The sequence below is a fragment of the Chiloscyllium punctatum genome, chromosome 22 (assembly GCF_047496795.1).
Source record: "Chiloscyllium punctatum isolate Juve2018m chromosome 22, sChiPun1.3, whole genome shotgun sequence".
In the NCBI taxonomy this organism is placed as follows: Eukaryota; Metazoa; Chordata; class Chondrichthyes; order Orectolobiformes; family Hemiscylliidae; genus Chiloscyllium; species Chiloscyllium punctatum.
The window spans coordinates 66,682,768-66,698,109 of record NC_092760.1 but is presented as its reverse complement, the minus strand read 5'-3'; positions in this window follow the sequence as shown (position 1 = coordinate 66,698,109).

The window sequence follows — 15,342 nt, the reverse complement described above, 5'->3', positions numbered from 1 at the left end:
GTATAGGCCAGTTAGCCAAATAACTGTCATTAAAAATGCAAAAATCCATTATTAAGGAGGTTGTAGTAGGACATTTAGTAAATAATAATAAAATTAGGCAGAGTCAACCTGGTTTTGTGAAAGGAAAATGGTGTTTGATAAATCTATTAGAGTTCTCTGAGAATGCAACAAGAAGGGTGGATAAAGGGGAATCAGTAGTTGTAATGTATTTGGATTTCTCAAAGTCATTTGATAAGATGCCACAAAAAATGTTATTGCACAAGATAAGTGTGTGTTTGTGGTGGTGGGGTGGGGTGGGGGGGGGGAGGTGGAGAGGGGTTAATGCATTAGCATGGATGAGAGAATTGGCTAGCTAACAGCAAACACATTTAGGATAAATGGATTGTTTTAGGTTATCAAATTCTAATTGCTTGAGGATTGCTGTGATCAGTGCAGTTGAATGGGAGATGATGGTCTAATGGTATTATTAATAGAGTATTAATCCAGAGTTCCAGGTAATGTTCTGCAAAATGGAATTAAAATCCAGCTATGGTAGATGGTGAAATTTGAATTCAATAAAACTTTGGAATTAAGAATCTAATGATGACCATAAAACCATTGTCAGGAAAAACCCATCTGATTCACTAATGTCCTTTAGGGAAAGAAACTGGCTTACATGTGACTCCAGACCCACCGTAATGAAGTTGACTCTTATCTGCCCTCTGGGCAATTTTGGATAGGCAATTAATGCTAGACAATCCAGTGACACCCATATTCCATAAACAATTTTTTTTGAAGTTACAATCAATATGAGTGACTTGGATAAAGGGGCAGACTATGTTTGAGCCAAATTTGTCGATGATATAAAGATAGCTATGAAAACAAATTTGAGGAGGAAGGGAGGAATAATAGATTAAGTAAATGAAAAAAAAAATTCCATATGTAGTATCATGGGGGAGAAAATCTGATGTTGTTGACTGGCAAAAAGAATAAGAGAAGATATTTCATTTGGAGAGAGACTACAGAATGCTGCAGTATAGAGACACCTGGGTGACCTTGTATATGAACTACTTTTGTATGCATGCAGTTATGACAAGTATTGGGAAGATGAATGGAATGTTGTCCTTTATTACGAACAGGATGTAATGTAGACGTTGACAAGGAAGATAAGAGGCTATGTCAAGCAGGCAGGATAGTGGATTTAAGATCATAATCAGATCAACCGTGAACTTATTGAATTGCAGAGCAGGTTCGATGAACAACTGGGTATTTAAAAAATATTTTTAAAAACTTTTAAATGATGCTATGCATGTGTGAAGAACAAAATATGGGAAATTATCAAAATGTTTGTTTGAAATATAAATTGTTTCTCAGCTTTCTCAGTGATACAATTTAGAAAAGAATATGTGGAGTGGCAATTGGTATCCTCCCTGTACCTTGGTCAACACTCATCCTCTATCAGTCATCGATGGCTTGAAATATTAACACGGATTCTCTCTCTGCGGCTGCTGTCTTACCTACTGAGATTATCCACCATTTTCTGCTGTGAAAGGTTAAAATAATCTCTCAGAGATGGGAAGGTAGAGTTAAGGCTGATAATCAGACATGATTGCATTGAATGGTGAAGCAGCATTTGTACCTCATGATGCTGTTAGTATTCATGCTGTTATATTCAATACAATGTGTTAAACATTGCTTGTCCAAATATTTCTATGGCCTTGAAATTAGGCTGTACATTCCCGTAAAACTAATTAATAGATTTCTTCCCAATTCCACACGGTCCGGCTTGACTAAAGTAGAGCTCTTAGAAATGACGTTAAAATAAGCAGCTTCATGCATCTTTTGGAAAAGCATTGTGAGGAATTTTAAACAAAGGTTTGAACACCATCGTGTAACTTCAGGACATTATCTGGGGAAATGAAGATTTGTTTCCTTTGCCTTGCATCATGAATTTTCAAGCGTTAATAACACCAGCTGGCATATTTTATTGTCAGAGGAAAATTTGGCACTTCAGAACCGTGTACTCAATGCAATTTACACAGTTAAGGTATGATTCTTAGCAGCATGAAGAAATAAGGAGCTTCCTGAAAGAGAAAGAGAGAAGTCAACCTGGGTCAGTCTGCATCGCCCGGTCAATAGTGCAGATTCTGCTAGACTAAGACATTGTCATTTTCCCCATAACTTGGCGTTAATAATGATGCCGATATATTGCATGAATCAATCACCGTATACACACATGCACAGGAATGAATGTGAATGAGATGCAAATGAAACATACACACGCCTGATTTGAATGCCATAGCATTTATGCACCAGAGCAAAGATTGCAAATTGGCTGATTCTGGAATAGACCATATGGCAGTCAACAAAAACAAAATCACAGTATGCTAAGGATGCTGAAGTGAATTTATTTTTAAGTAATTTCGACTAGGGGGATAAAGGGATGGTAGGGGTTGGAGAGGGAGAGATCCGTTTGAATCATGTCCCCAACCACTCCAAAGAAAAGGTTAGGCCCAGAAGGATTGTCACAGTGATAATGTTTTTGAATCGCAGTAAAATTAGTCACCCTGAACTGCTCGGTGAAGGTGAACAGAGTGGATCCTTGCACTTGACAACATCACAGCCTAGCTGAAAAAAGAAATGTTTTATCACCTATCTTTGAATTATATAGACAGATAGTCATTACGGCACACAAGTGGACCACTCAGCCCATCCAGTTCATGTTGGGTCTCTGTAGAATCAGGTCCATTGCCCCACCTTTTGCCTATAGGCCTGCAAAGATAAAGGGCAGGTTCAATTGGAAACATAAATATTTCTGCTGTAAAAAAGATTATCAGAATTTTGCATTGGGTGACCAAATATTTCACCAATAATGATATACAGTCACTGCTTCATCAGTTCATTCTTGTTTCATTCTCAAGGGCAGTTTGGGTGAGCAATTGAGATGCTGGTCTAACCAATGATGCTGACATCCACTGAAAAGATTATATCAAAGTTGATAGAACACAAAAACTTTCTAAGATTTGCTGACATAAAACAAGAAATACTGTTTCCTTTGTTTTGGTGGATTAGTTATGAAAGCCCACAAACTTCATCTCTTATGCATTTCTAGCATCCATTGAAACAAATGGAATAAGTTGAGTCCATTTCAATGCTTGGATCAACGATAAAGTGGAAGATCAGATGCCTAGTGTCTCTATATATAATGAGATACTGTAGGAAAACATTCAAAGCCTCTTTGGGTCCGAACCTTCGACTGAATGCTATGATCATCTTAACAGATGAATTGAGGTCAGTATTCCTACATTACAACAGTTACTGCATTAGAAAATTATTTTGTTAGTTTAAAGTATTTAGAAGGTAATTGGGTTTGTAAAATGAAAGCAAATCTTTGAGGTCCACCTGTACGGGTGTATGGCAATTCACATTGCTGTATGACCCGCTGCTCATGATAAAGATTGGAAGGCATCAGCCTGTTTAAATGTAGGAAATTAAGCAATTGCTTGGTCTAGTCTAGCAGAGAAAGAATATTTTCTGATCTAATTAGTTGGCACGATTTAGATTATTGCATGTTAGCACATTCAGCTAACATTTGTCGAGGCCAGGCCCCCTCAATACATTTCGAGAAAGTAACCCAGAGTCTAATTTTGTTAGTTGTTTTAAGAAGGTATAACATGGATATTCCAAGAGGGATGCAGTTCATCAAACCATGCAGTTTCAAACAAAACAGAATTTATTTACAAGATTACCAGATGAAACACAAACATAATATAGAATAACTTAGCCTACCCAAAAATCCAACAGATCATTTGGATGCTGCTCCAAATACTTGCAACTATCCGCCTAAACACCCCTTGGCACAAAAGGTAAACTGAAACACAGGGTCTGACATGAGAGATGTCAAAGAGGATCAACATGGACCTGCTTCTTTGGGTCCAGTAGCTTTTACAACTGCCTGACTGCTTTCAGTGAATAGCCAGACCAAACCAAACCAGAGAATAGCTGAGCTAGGAGAACTGGCCACTTTCCTTTCATGGTGCAAGTGCTTTTTTTAAACTGGAAAGCCTTTCCTGAGGCAGTATCTGTTAGCTATGGTCAAACTGGCCCTAAAACCCTTCAAACGCAGACTTTGCAGAATCTGTGTCTTTAATGACTTCTCTGAAAAAAAACCCAAGGACACCATCACCTTATTAGAGGAACAGCATCAACACACATCAATATGATAGCATTTGGATAGCTACTTGAAGCAGACTTGTGGGTGGCACGGTGGCACAATGGTTAGCACTGCTGCCTCACAGCACCAGAGATCCAGGTTCAATTCCCACCTCAGGTGACTGACTGTGTGAAGTTTGCACATTCTCCCTGTGTCTGCGTGGGTTTCCTCTGGGTGCTCCGGTTTCCTCCCACAGACCAAAAATGTGCAGGTTAGGTGAATTGGCCTTGCTAAATTGCCCATAGTGTTAGGTGTAGGGGAATGGGTTACGCTTCAGCGGGTCGGTGTGGACTTGTTGGGCCAAAGGGCCTGTTTCCACACTGTAAGTAATCTAATCTAAAAAAATGTAAGGTCTCACTCTTTTAAAATCAAAGGCTGTTTTTTTTCCACAAGTCTATATGGCATCGTCACAGTACCCCTCAGTATTAACTCTTGCAGACCCTTTCAGCCACAAATGAAGTAATCATAACTGAGTTTTGAGAAGATTTGTAGCTCAGGTTGAAGTTCTGGATGTAAGTGTGCTCGCTGAACTAGAAGGTTCATCTTCAGACATCTCGACACCACACTAGGTAACATCATCAGTGAGCATCCGGTGGAGCGCTGGTGTTATGTCCTACTTTCTATTTATGTGTTTAGTAATGGCATTTCCTGTATTGGTGATGTCATTTTCTGTTTTGGTGAAGTCATTTCCTATTCTTTTTTCTCAGAGGGTGGTAGACGGTGTCCAAATTAACAGGAAATGACATCACCAACACAGGAAATGCCATTACCAACCCAAGGAAACCTAAACACATAAATAGAAAATGGGCATAACACCAGCACTTCACCAGAGGCTCACTGATGATGTTACCTAGTATGGTGACAAAACATCTGAAAACGAACCTCCAGCTCAGTGAGCAAACTTACATCCAGTAATCATTACTATTGTTTACTTGGCTCAATTTATTAGACATTCATCTTTGATTTTGAAGAGCTTGAGATTCAAAGTTCACTCCAGAATTTGAGGATATATCGATGTTTTATTCCCTGCTCCAATGGAACAAGGCATTGTTGGAGGTTTTTCAGTTGAACAATTAATCCAAGTCTGCTTGGTCCAATAATTGTCAAAAATACTGTTGTATGATTTGATGAGAAAAGCAGGACATTTCTTTTGGTGTCCTAAAATATCAATCATCTCACTGTTCTTTGTTGTACCCTGCAACACATAAAATGGCTGCCCATTTTACCCACATAATGCAATAACACATCGCGTGACAAATCTTTTGGGTGCCAAATGCAATAGAAAATGAAATTGAAAGAACGGTGGATGCTGTAAGTCAGGAACAAATATAGAAATTGCTGAAAAAGCTCAACAAGTGTGGCAGCATCTGTGGAGGGAAGTCAGAGTTAACATTTCAGGTTGAGTGACCCTTTTTTAGAACCCAAACTGAAACATTAACTCAGACTTCTCTCCACAGATGCTGCCAGACATGCTGAGCTTTTCCAGCAATTGCTATTTTTGTTTATAAAAAAGTCCTTTTTTTATTCATTCATGGGATGTTGCTGGTTAAAATTTGTTGCATTCCTCATCTTGCTTGAAAAAAATGATGATGAGGGCTATCTTCTTGAAACATTATGGTTCCACGTGGCAGAGATAGGGAAGGATATAATTCCATGTCTGGATGGTGTGTAGGTTGGAGGGGAACTTGTAACTTTTACGAGACAGCAATCAAGCATCTTTGATCTCTCCAACTATAAGGGAACATTTGTTTTCTTCTAGCAATGGACCAGAAAAACATTATATCACTATCCATGAGACCACTAAGTAAAATTAAGGGAAATGGCATCTAGTTATCTCCAGAAGACCTGGAAAAAAAAGAGACAATACTATAAGGACTGGATTTTCCATGACTGATAAAATTGACCATTCTAAAGAGAGGTTTAATAATAGAATAAAGAAGATTAAATTCAGAATACAATAAAAGTTATTTTCAAAACCTCTGAGTGATTTTGTCATATAGAAGTGTTCATATGAAACAGGATTCATATGAAAGAATGAAGGGGACTTGGAAAAAACAGTTTCCATTGGTTGCTGAGGTGCTTCAAACTAAGTTCATAACATCAATTAACTGGGAACTGGCTAATTACTTGAAAAGGAAGAAAATAGAAGAGTAGGCCAATATGATTAGATTTGATGGCTCCTGTCAAAGTGTTGCCATTGGAAGGAGCCTCCTGAGCTGTAGGTCTGATATTATGATGAACTGACCTTCTCAGACATGTGTATGGTCATCTTCTTTTGTTTGAGGCATGGAGCAGAACAGACAATGGGTGGTTTAACAAAGTTCTGTAGGTCAGCCCGACAGTCTATCGGGGCAGTTGTTTGGCAACGTGGTTCTTTTGATGGAAATGATACAGAAAAGGAGTGGAAAAATGTCAAATAAACTCCAACATTGTCAGACCATAAGAAATAGGAACAGAAATAGGTCAATTGCTCCACCATTCAATAGGATCACAACTGACCCTCCGTTTCTCATTTCCATTTATTTGCATTTGCCCTGTAACCCTTGATTCCGCTACTGATCAAGAATTTATCTATCTCAACCTTAAATATATATAAGAACTCTTCCCCCACAGATATCTCTGGCAAGGGGTTCCAAAGACTCACAACCCTCTGAAAGAAGACAATCCTCCTCATCTCAGCCTTAAATTGGTGCTCCTTTATTCTAAATCTATGCCCTCTGAGTTTAAGACTATGCTCTCTGAACCTAAACTCTACCATGAGGGGAAACATCCTACTAGCATCTACCCTGCCCAGTTTTTTCAGAATGTTATTTGTTTCAGTGAGATCACCTTCACTCTTCTTAACTCCAGTGAGTTGAGACACAACCTGCTTGGCATTTACTCATAAGACAATCTCTCCACACGAGAGATCATCCTAGTGGACCTTCTCTGAACTGCCTCCAATGAAATTATATCTTTCTTTAAATAAGGGGATCAAAACTACTCACAGTACAACAGATGTGGTTTCACTGGCACCTTGTACAGTTACAATAAGACTTCCCTATTTTTACACTCTAACTCCCTTGAAATAAGGGCCAACATTCCATTATTTTTCCTGATTACCTGCTGCACCGATGTGCTAGCGTTCTGTATTTTGTGGGGTGGGGGAGTCCAGAACTAGAGGCATAAGTTTAGAGTGGGAGGGGAAAGATTTAAAAGAGACCTAAGGGGCAATTTGTTCACGCAGAGGGTGGCATCTATATGAAATGAGCTGCTGGAGGAAGTGGTGGAGGCTGGTACAATTGCAGCATTTAAAAGGTATCTGGATGGTTATATAAATAAGAAGTATTTAGAGGGATATGGGCCAAGTACATAGACTACATTAATATAGGATATCTGGTCTGCATGGATGAGTTGGACCAAAGGGTCTGTTTTCGCGGTGTACATTTCTATGACTCTATAAGAACTCCCAAATTTTTTTGTGCAGCAGCTTTATGAAGTTTTTCACCATATAAATAATATTCTGTTCTTTTGTTCCCCCTTCCACAATGAATATCTTCACATTTTCCTACATTACACTCCATTTGCCAACTTTTAACTTAGTTGACCTATCATTATCTCTCTGTAAGCTGTTTGTATACCTCTCACAACATGCCTTTCATCCTATTTTTGTGTCAACTGCAAATTTGGCTGCAATACATTCATTTCCTTCTGCCAAGTAATCAATATATGCTGTAGGCAGTTGCACTCCCAGCTCCAATCCCTGTGGAACCCATTGATCACAAGTCACCAACCTGGGAAAAAAAAATTTATTCCCATTCACTGTTTCCTACCTGTTAGCCAATTCTCCATCCACATCAAGGTATTACATCCAGCATCAGGATATCTTATGACTTATCCTTTTGTGGGTATGTTATCTAATGACATTTGGAAGGTGAAATACAACGCATTTATTGGTTAACCTCTATCCAGTCTGGCTGAGACTTCCTTTAAAAATTCTAATAAATTAATCAGGTATGTTTTCAATTCCATGAAGCAATGCTGACTTTGCTTGGTTAGATTGTTGTTTTCCAAAGTGCTGCAAATAATTTCTTAATAATTGATTCCAACAATAAATGTTCGGCTGACTGACCTGTAGTCAGCCACTTTTTGCTTCCCTCCCATTTTGGACAGGGGCATTGCGTTGGTAGTTTTTCAGTCCTTTGGTCCTCCTCTAGAATCCAGGGATTTCTGGATAATTCCAAATTCCAAATTCATCCACTGTCTCTGTAGCTACTTCATTGTAAAGTGATACAGCACAGAAAGAGGCCATTCACTCTATCCTGACAGTGTTGGTTTTCAGAAATAGCTACTATTCCCTTGCCCTTTGTTGCAGAACCCTACAATCCTCTTTATTTTAAGATGCAATTCATTTTTAAAAGTTACAATGGAAATTGTTGGCACACTCTCTCAGACAGCATGTTTCATCTCCCATGGTTCCATGCATTTTTGTCAATTATTTTGATACTCTTATGCCTCATCTTAATGAAAATTTGAAATAAGAAAGCATTGGGAAAATTGGCTTAGCCTGTTATTGTAATTTCTTCAACGTAAGAACTCTGCTGTGGTTCATTGGATAGCATGGTTACCTTTGAGTTAAAGATTATGGATTCTTAAAATGTAGGCTGGTATTCCCAATGTTAGTGCTGAGAGAACACTGCGCTTGTGGAGGTGACATCTTTTCTGATCACATTTTAAACTGAGATTCTGTCTCTCCTTTTAGCCAGTGCAAGGGATTCCGCTGTTGTGGTGAAGAGCACCAGAGTTTTGTTAGGTGTCCTGTCAACGCTTCCCTCTCTTCAACACATCACAAAAATATATTATCTGGTCATTAATGCATGCAGCTTGGTCTGTGCAATTTAATTGTTGTGCTTCCTTGTAGTATAACAGTGACTAAGGGCTGACTTACCTAAGTCCTAGTCATATTGAGGCTTGTTGTTACAAGGCTAACTGTGTTCCCTTGCCATCAAATTCACTTCATTAACTACCTGCCATGCCCCACAATGTCTCTCACATCCAATTTTCATTCCATGCCTTATTGATGAAATTCATGTTCCATATGAATTATTCTTCCATATTGGTAATTATCCATAAGATAGAAATGCTATAACTCTAGTACGTCGGATGGATCAGTTTTTGTCCAATGTGTACAGGAGGGTTTCCTGACACAGTTTGTCAAAGGGCCGACAAGAGGGGAGGCTGCACTGGATCTGGTGCTTGGTAATGAGCCAGACCAGGTGTTTGATTTAATTGTAGGTGAGCACTTTGGAGAGAGTGACCATTAATCAGTTACATTTAGTTTAGCGATGGAAAGGGATAGGTGCATGCCACAGGTCAAGAATTATTGAAGGGGCAAGGGCAATTATAATGCGATTAGGCAAGAATTAGGATGCATAGAACGGGGTAGCAAAATGCAGGGGATGCAGACAATGGAAATGTGGAGCTGATTTAAGGAACAGGTATTGTGTACCCTTGATAAGTATGTCCCTGTCAGGCAGGGAGGAAATGAAAAGGTAAGGTGGTTTGCATCTCTTGTTAAGTAGAAGAAGGGACTTATGTGTTGATGAGGCAAGATTGTTCAGATGAGGCAATGGAGAGTTACAGATCAGCTAGGAAGGATTTAAAGAGAGAGTTAAGAACAGCAAAGAGAGGACACAAGCAGTCTTTAGCAAATAGAATAAAGGAGAACCCTAAAGCTTTCTATAGGTATGTGAGGAATAAAAGGATGATTAGGGTAGGAATAGGGCCAGTCAAAGACAGAAGTGGGAAGTTGAGTGTGAGATTGGAGAGGTGCTAAACAAACATTTCTCATCAGTTTTCACTCAGGAAAAGGAGAATACTGTCGAGGAGAAGAATGAGGTATCAGATATTAGACTAGAAAGGATCGAGGTTAGTTACGAACAGGTGTTATCAATTCTAGAAGGAATGAAAATAGACAAATCCCCTGGGCCAGATGGGATTTATCTGAGGATTCTCTGGGAAGCGAGGGAGGAGATAGCAGAGCCTTTGGCTTTGATATTTGAGTCGTCATTGTCTACAGGTTTAGTACCAGAGGACTGGAGGATTGCAAATGTTGTGCCCTTGTTCAAGAAGGGCAGTAGAGATGACCCAGGTAATTATAGACCAGTGAGCCTTACTTCTGTTGTAGGAAAGGTTTTGGAAAGGATTATAGGAGATAAGATTTATAATCATCGAGCAAGCAACAATTTGATTTCAGATAGTCAACATGGTTTCATCAAGGGCAGGTCGTGGCTCACGAACCTCATTGAGCTTTCTGAGAAGGTGACCAAGCATGTAGATGAGGGTAGGGCAGTTGACGTGATGTCCATGGATTTCAGTAAGGTCTTTGATAAGGTTCCACGTGGTAGGTGTTGGAGAAAATGCAGAGGCATGGAATTGAGGGTGATTTAGCAGTTTGGATTAGGAACTGGCTTTCTGAAAGAAGGCAGCGAGTGGTTATTGATGAAAAATATTCAGCCTGGCGTCCGGTTACTAGTGGTGTGCCACAAGGATCTGTTTTGGGACCACTGCTGTTTGTCATTTTTATAAATGACTTAGACGGAGGCATAGTGGATGGATTAGTAAATTTGCAGATGACACCAAAGTTGATGGAGTAGTGGACAGTGTGGAAAAATGTTACAGGTTGCAGGGGGACTTAGATAAACTACAGAATTCGGCTGAGAGGTGGCAAATGGAGTTCAATGCAGCTAAATGTGAGGTGATTCACTTTGGGAAGAATAACAGGAAGGCAGAATACCTGGTCAATGGAAAGATTCTTGGCAATGTGGATGTGCAGAGGGATCTTGGAATCCATATACATAGATCCCTGAAATTTGCCACCCAGGTTGATAGTGCTGTTAAGGTTGTATACGGTGTGTTAGGTTTCATTTGTAGGGGGATTGAGTTCCGGAGCCGCAATATCATGCTGCAACTATAGAAAACTATAGTGCAGCCACACTTGGAATATTGTGTACAGTTCTGTTCGCCATATTTCAGGAAGGATGTGGAAGCATTGAAAAGGTGCAGAGGAGATTTACCAGGATTTTGCCTGGACTGGAGGGAAGGTCTTATGAGGAAAGGCTGAGAGACTTGGGTCTGTTCTCATTGGAAAGAAGAAGGCTAAGAGGGGATTTGATAGAGACATACAAGACAATCAGAGGTTTAGATAGGGTAGACAGTGAAAGTCTTTTACCTAGGATGATGACGTCAGCTTGTACGAGGGGTGATAACTATAAATTGAGGGGTGATAGATTTAAGACAGATATCAGAGGCAGGTTCTTTACGCAAAAAGTGGTAAGGGGGTGGAATGCCCTCCCTGCTAATGTAGTCAACTCAGCCACATTAGGGAGACTTAAACAATCCTTAGATAAGCACATGGATGATTTCGGGATAGTGTAGGGGGACGAGCTGAGAATAGTTCACAGGTCGGCGCAACATCAAGGGCCAAAGGGCCTATTCTGCGCTGTATTGTTCTATGTTCTGTGTTCTATGGTATCAATCATTTGTAAAAGAGTCAATGATTTCCTCTGATTTCTGGTTCTGCCATTTAGACTTTGCACAGTCTATAATGGGGTGTTACCTTAAACTGAGATAGGGAGTCAAAAGTTTTTGTTACATTGCCATATACTACAGTTTTTCAGCTATACCATGTCCAAAATGAATGACATCGGCACAGCCACTGTGCAATAATACACTGCCCTAATCTTTGTCTGTCTTTTTAACAAAGCAATATGCCATCTACAAACCCACTGATGCCAATTCACCCATACACAATCTGGTCAGAGCTCTCTGCATGTTTTAAAGGATTTGGCAATGGCAAAGCTTTGGTAGACTTACTGTTTAACTATGGTGACCATTACGTTTCTTTTCATTCCCACCCTTTCTTATTATTGTGCTGATTTCCTCTTTTGTGTAGTCATTGTTCTCCATAAGTGCTTCTGATCTATTTTTATTCACTGTCACCGATTGATTTTTTTTTCTTGTTGTTTACTGCATTTCTTGCACTGGGCTTCTTGCATGCCATCATCACTTTGTATGAGCTTTTTTTGTTTGAAGATTGGAGCTTTTTTCTGTCTGAAGATTGGTGTCATGGTCATTCTGAAGTCTGCCACCAGCTGGTTTCTGTCATTGGCGAGCTTCTGGTTGAGTATTTAATCCAATTCAAGGGTCAAGTCATTCAGTGGGTCTTGACCCCTCAGATGTAGCACTGTGCTATCTCTGGGCTTCACTTCAGGTGCTCCTTGTCATTTGCCTTTGGTTCCATGGGTCAACTCACTTTCTACCACCATGTAGCAATATCACGTCTACACACTTTTAAGTGAACAGTAACAGGCTTTATTAAACTTAATCATAAAAGGATACCTTTTAGAGCCCTGTATACTCAAGCTCCAGTTATACATGATCTGACATCACTAGGGAACATAATCATAAAGTAAGAATATCGTTAAACCTTTACTCCACAGCCTCCTCATTTTTCTTCCCAAACTTCCCTGCTTAGCATGGTTGACTCCACTATCATCTTCTAATGCCTCTATTGAGACTTGCTTATCTAGCTGAGTGTGACAGCACTCAATTGGTTCCATTCCTATCACTGAAGGCATGGCCGCAGAATAGTTTCTAATGACTTTCTTTCTTGCTTCTGCTCCGGCATTGTCAATCCGCAGTGTCCCCCAAGGCCTATGTAAGGTGTTGTTGATGATAACAAAAGATATAGGAACAGAGGACCTAGGAACAGGTGTAAGCTATTTGGCTTTGTTAGCCTGCTCTTCTATTCAATAAGAAAATGTCTGATCTGATTGTAGTCACAACTCTACTTTCCTGCCTGCCCATTAAAGGCTTTTACTCCTTTATCAAGCAAAACTGCATCTAATTCAGCTTTGAATAAATTTCAAAGACCTAGCCTCCACTGTTATCTGGGAAAGAGAATTTCACATCCCAATGCCTATCTGAGATAAAGCCTTTCTTCTCATCTCCAGGTTAAAAGGAAGACTTCTTATTCATAACAGGCATTGCATAGCTCTAGTTCTCAATCATTCCATAATCCACTGTGCCAAACTCCCTCAGGATCTAATGTGTTTCAATAAAATCACCTTTAATTCTTCTAAACTCCAACCTAACCTGTTCCAACTTTCTTCGCAAAATGAGCTCTTCATCCTTGGAATGAGTTCATCAAATATTCCAAAGCACCTCTACAAAACAGTTATTATGCACTTGTACAAATAAGACCAAAAATGTACACAGCATTCCAGAGGCTATACCCTGTAAAACCTCTGGGAAATTTCCCTACATCTACATTCCATTCTCCTTGCAATAAACATTAACTTTCTGTTTGCCATCCCAATCACTTGCTGTAGCTGCATACTAACATTTTGTGATTCATGTATCAGGATATCAAAATCTCAGTACCAACAAGTTCCACAACTTATCTACATTTACGTGGTATGCTGTTTTACTATTCTTGCTACCAAAGTGGAAAAGTTGATATTTTTTCACTTTTTATCCCATCTGTCAATTGTTGCCCAGTCACTGAATTTATCTACATCCCTTTGTAGACTCTTTTAGCTCCACTTGGAACTTAGTTTGTGACCTATCTTGGTGTCATAGGCAAAAGTCACTAACAATGGGCGGCATGGTAGCACAGTGGTTAGCACTGCTGCCTCACAGCGCCAGAGACCTGGGTTCAATTCCCGCCTCAGGCGACAGACTGTGTGGAGTTTGCACATTCTCCCCGTGTCTGCGTGGGTTTCCTCCGGGTGCTCCGGTTTCCTCCCACAGTCCAAAAATGTGCAGGTTAGGTGAATTGGTCGAGCTAAATTGCCCGTAGTGTTAGGTGTAGGGGTAAATGTAGGAGAATGGGGTCTGGGTGGGTTGTGCTTCGGTGGGTCAGTGTGGACTTGTTGGGCCGAAGGGCCTGTTTCCACACTGTAAGTAATCTAATCTAATCTATACATTCCAACCTTCTTCCAAGCCATTGATACAGCATGCAAATAGTTCAAGCCAAACACTGATTCCTTGGCATTCCATTAGTTGCAGCTTGCCAACCCAGAAAAGGCATATTGATCCCTACTCATTGTTTCAGTTTGCTAACAAATTGTTCGAGGAATGAGAAGCATCCGTGCTAATATGTTTCTTTCTATATATGTGCTGCACCATAATATGTATATTGTAGAAATACTCAAGTGTGAAATTCCCATTTTAGAAAGAATGCTTTGTATTTCCATAACATTAGTTGACGATAGGTAAATGTGTTTTACAGCCAATGAAGACTTTTAATTATTGTACAGCAAGATCCCACATCAATGAGACAATGACCATGACCAGATAATCCGCCTCTGCAATGTTGAACAGGATGCTAGTTGAGTGGAGTAAACTGTTCCTTACACATCAAGCCGGTGGTGGGGGGGAGGGGTTGGGGGTGGGGGTGGGGTTGGGGGGCGGTATGCGGGGGAGGTATGCTGCAGTTTCACTCTACCTGTGAGGGCAGACGGGCCTCATCTGAAGGGCAGTATTTCCAACAATGCAGAACTTTCCCAGTATTGTATTGTGTGTGTCAATCTTTGAGTGGAATACCTGATTCAAAGATGCAACTGCTGTCTACTATCTATGGCTGACATCAGCACAATTGCCATCAGTTCACAGACACCTTTGCGCTGTAGGCACATGTCCATAAATAGACAGGTTGTGACTGCCTGGACACCTTGACAGGCAGTTTCTTGCTGGCAGAGAAGACTATTATCCCTTCAGTCTGAAGTGATTTGAATCCAGATCTCAGGAACACCTCCTCCACTGCAAGACCCAGTTCCTACAAAATAGAAATTCAATCAACTTGTGAGGTAATAAACAGATTAACAGGTTAAATCAGCAGATTATTTGGAATATTAAAATTAATCCACACTATATGAAACTCAATAAACAAACAATAAAGAATAATATTAAAACACTGAAAACCTCTGCATTGTATATATTGGAAGATAAGTAGACTCTGCACTGAGATTAATTTTTCACCATTTTGTCCATTCCTCACCATTCATATCAGATTTGATTTTAGCAATGACTTACCCATTTGGCCACAGCACTCTCACTATTGTGAGCACTTAAGTTGCTACAGAATCATTATTCCTGCAGAATTACAA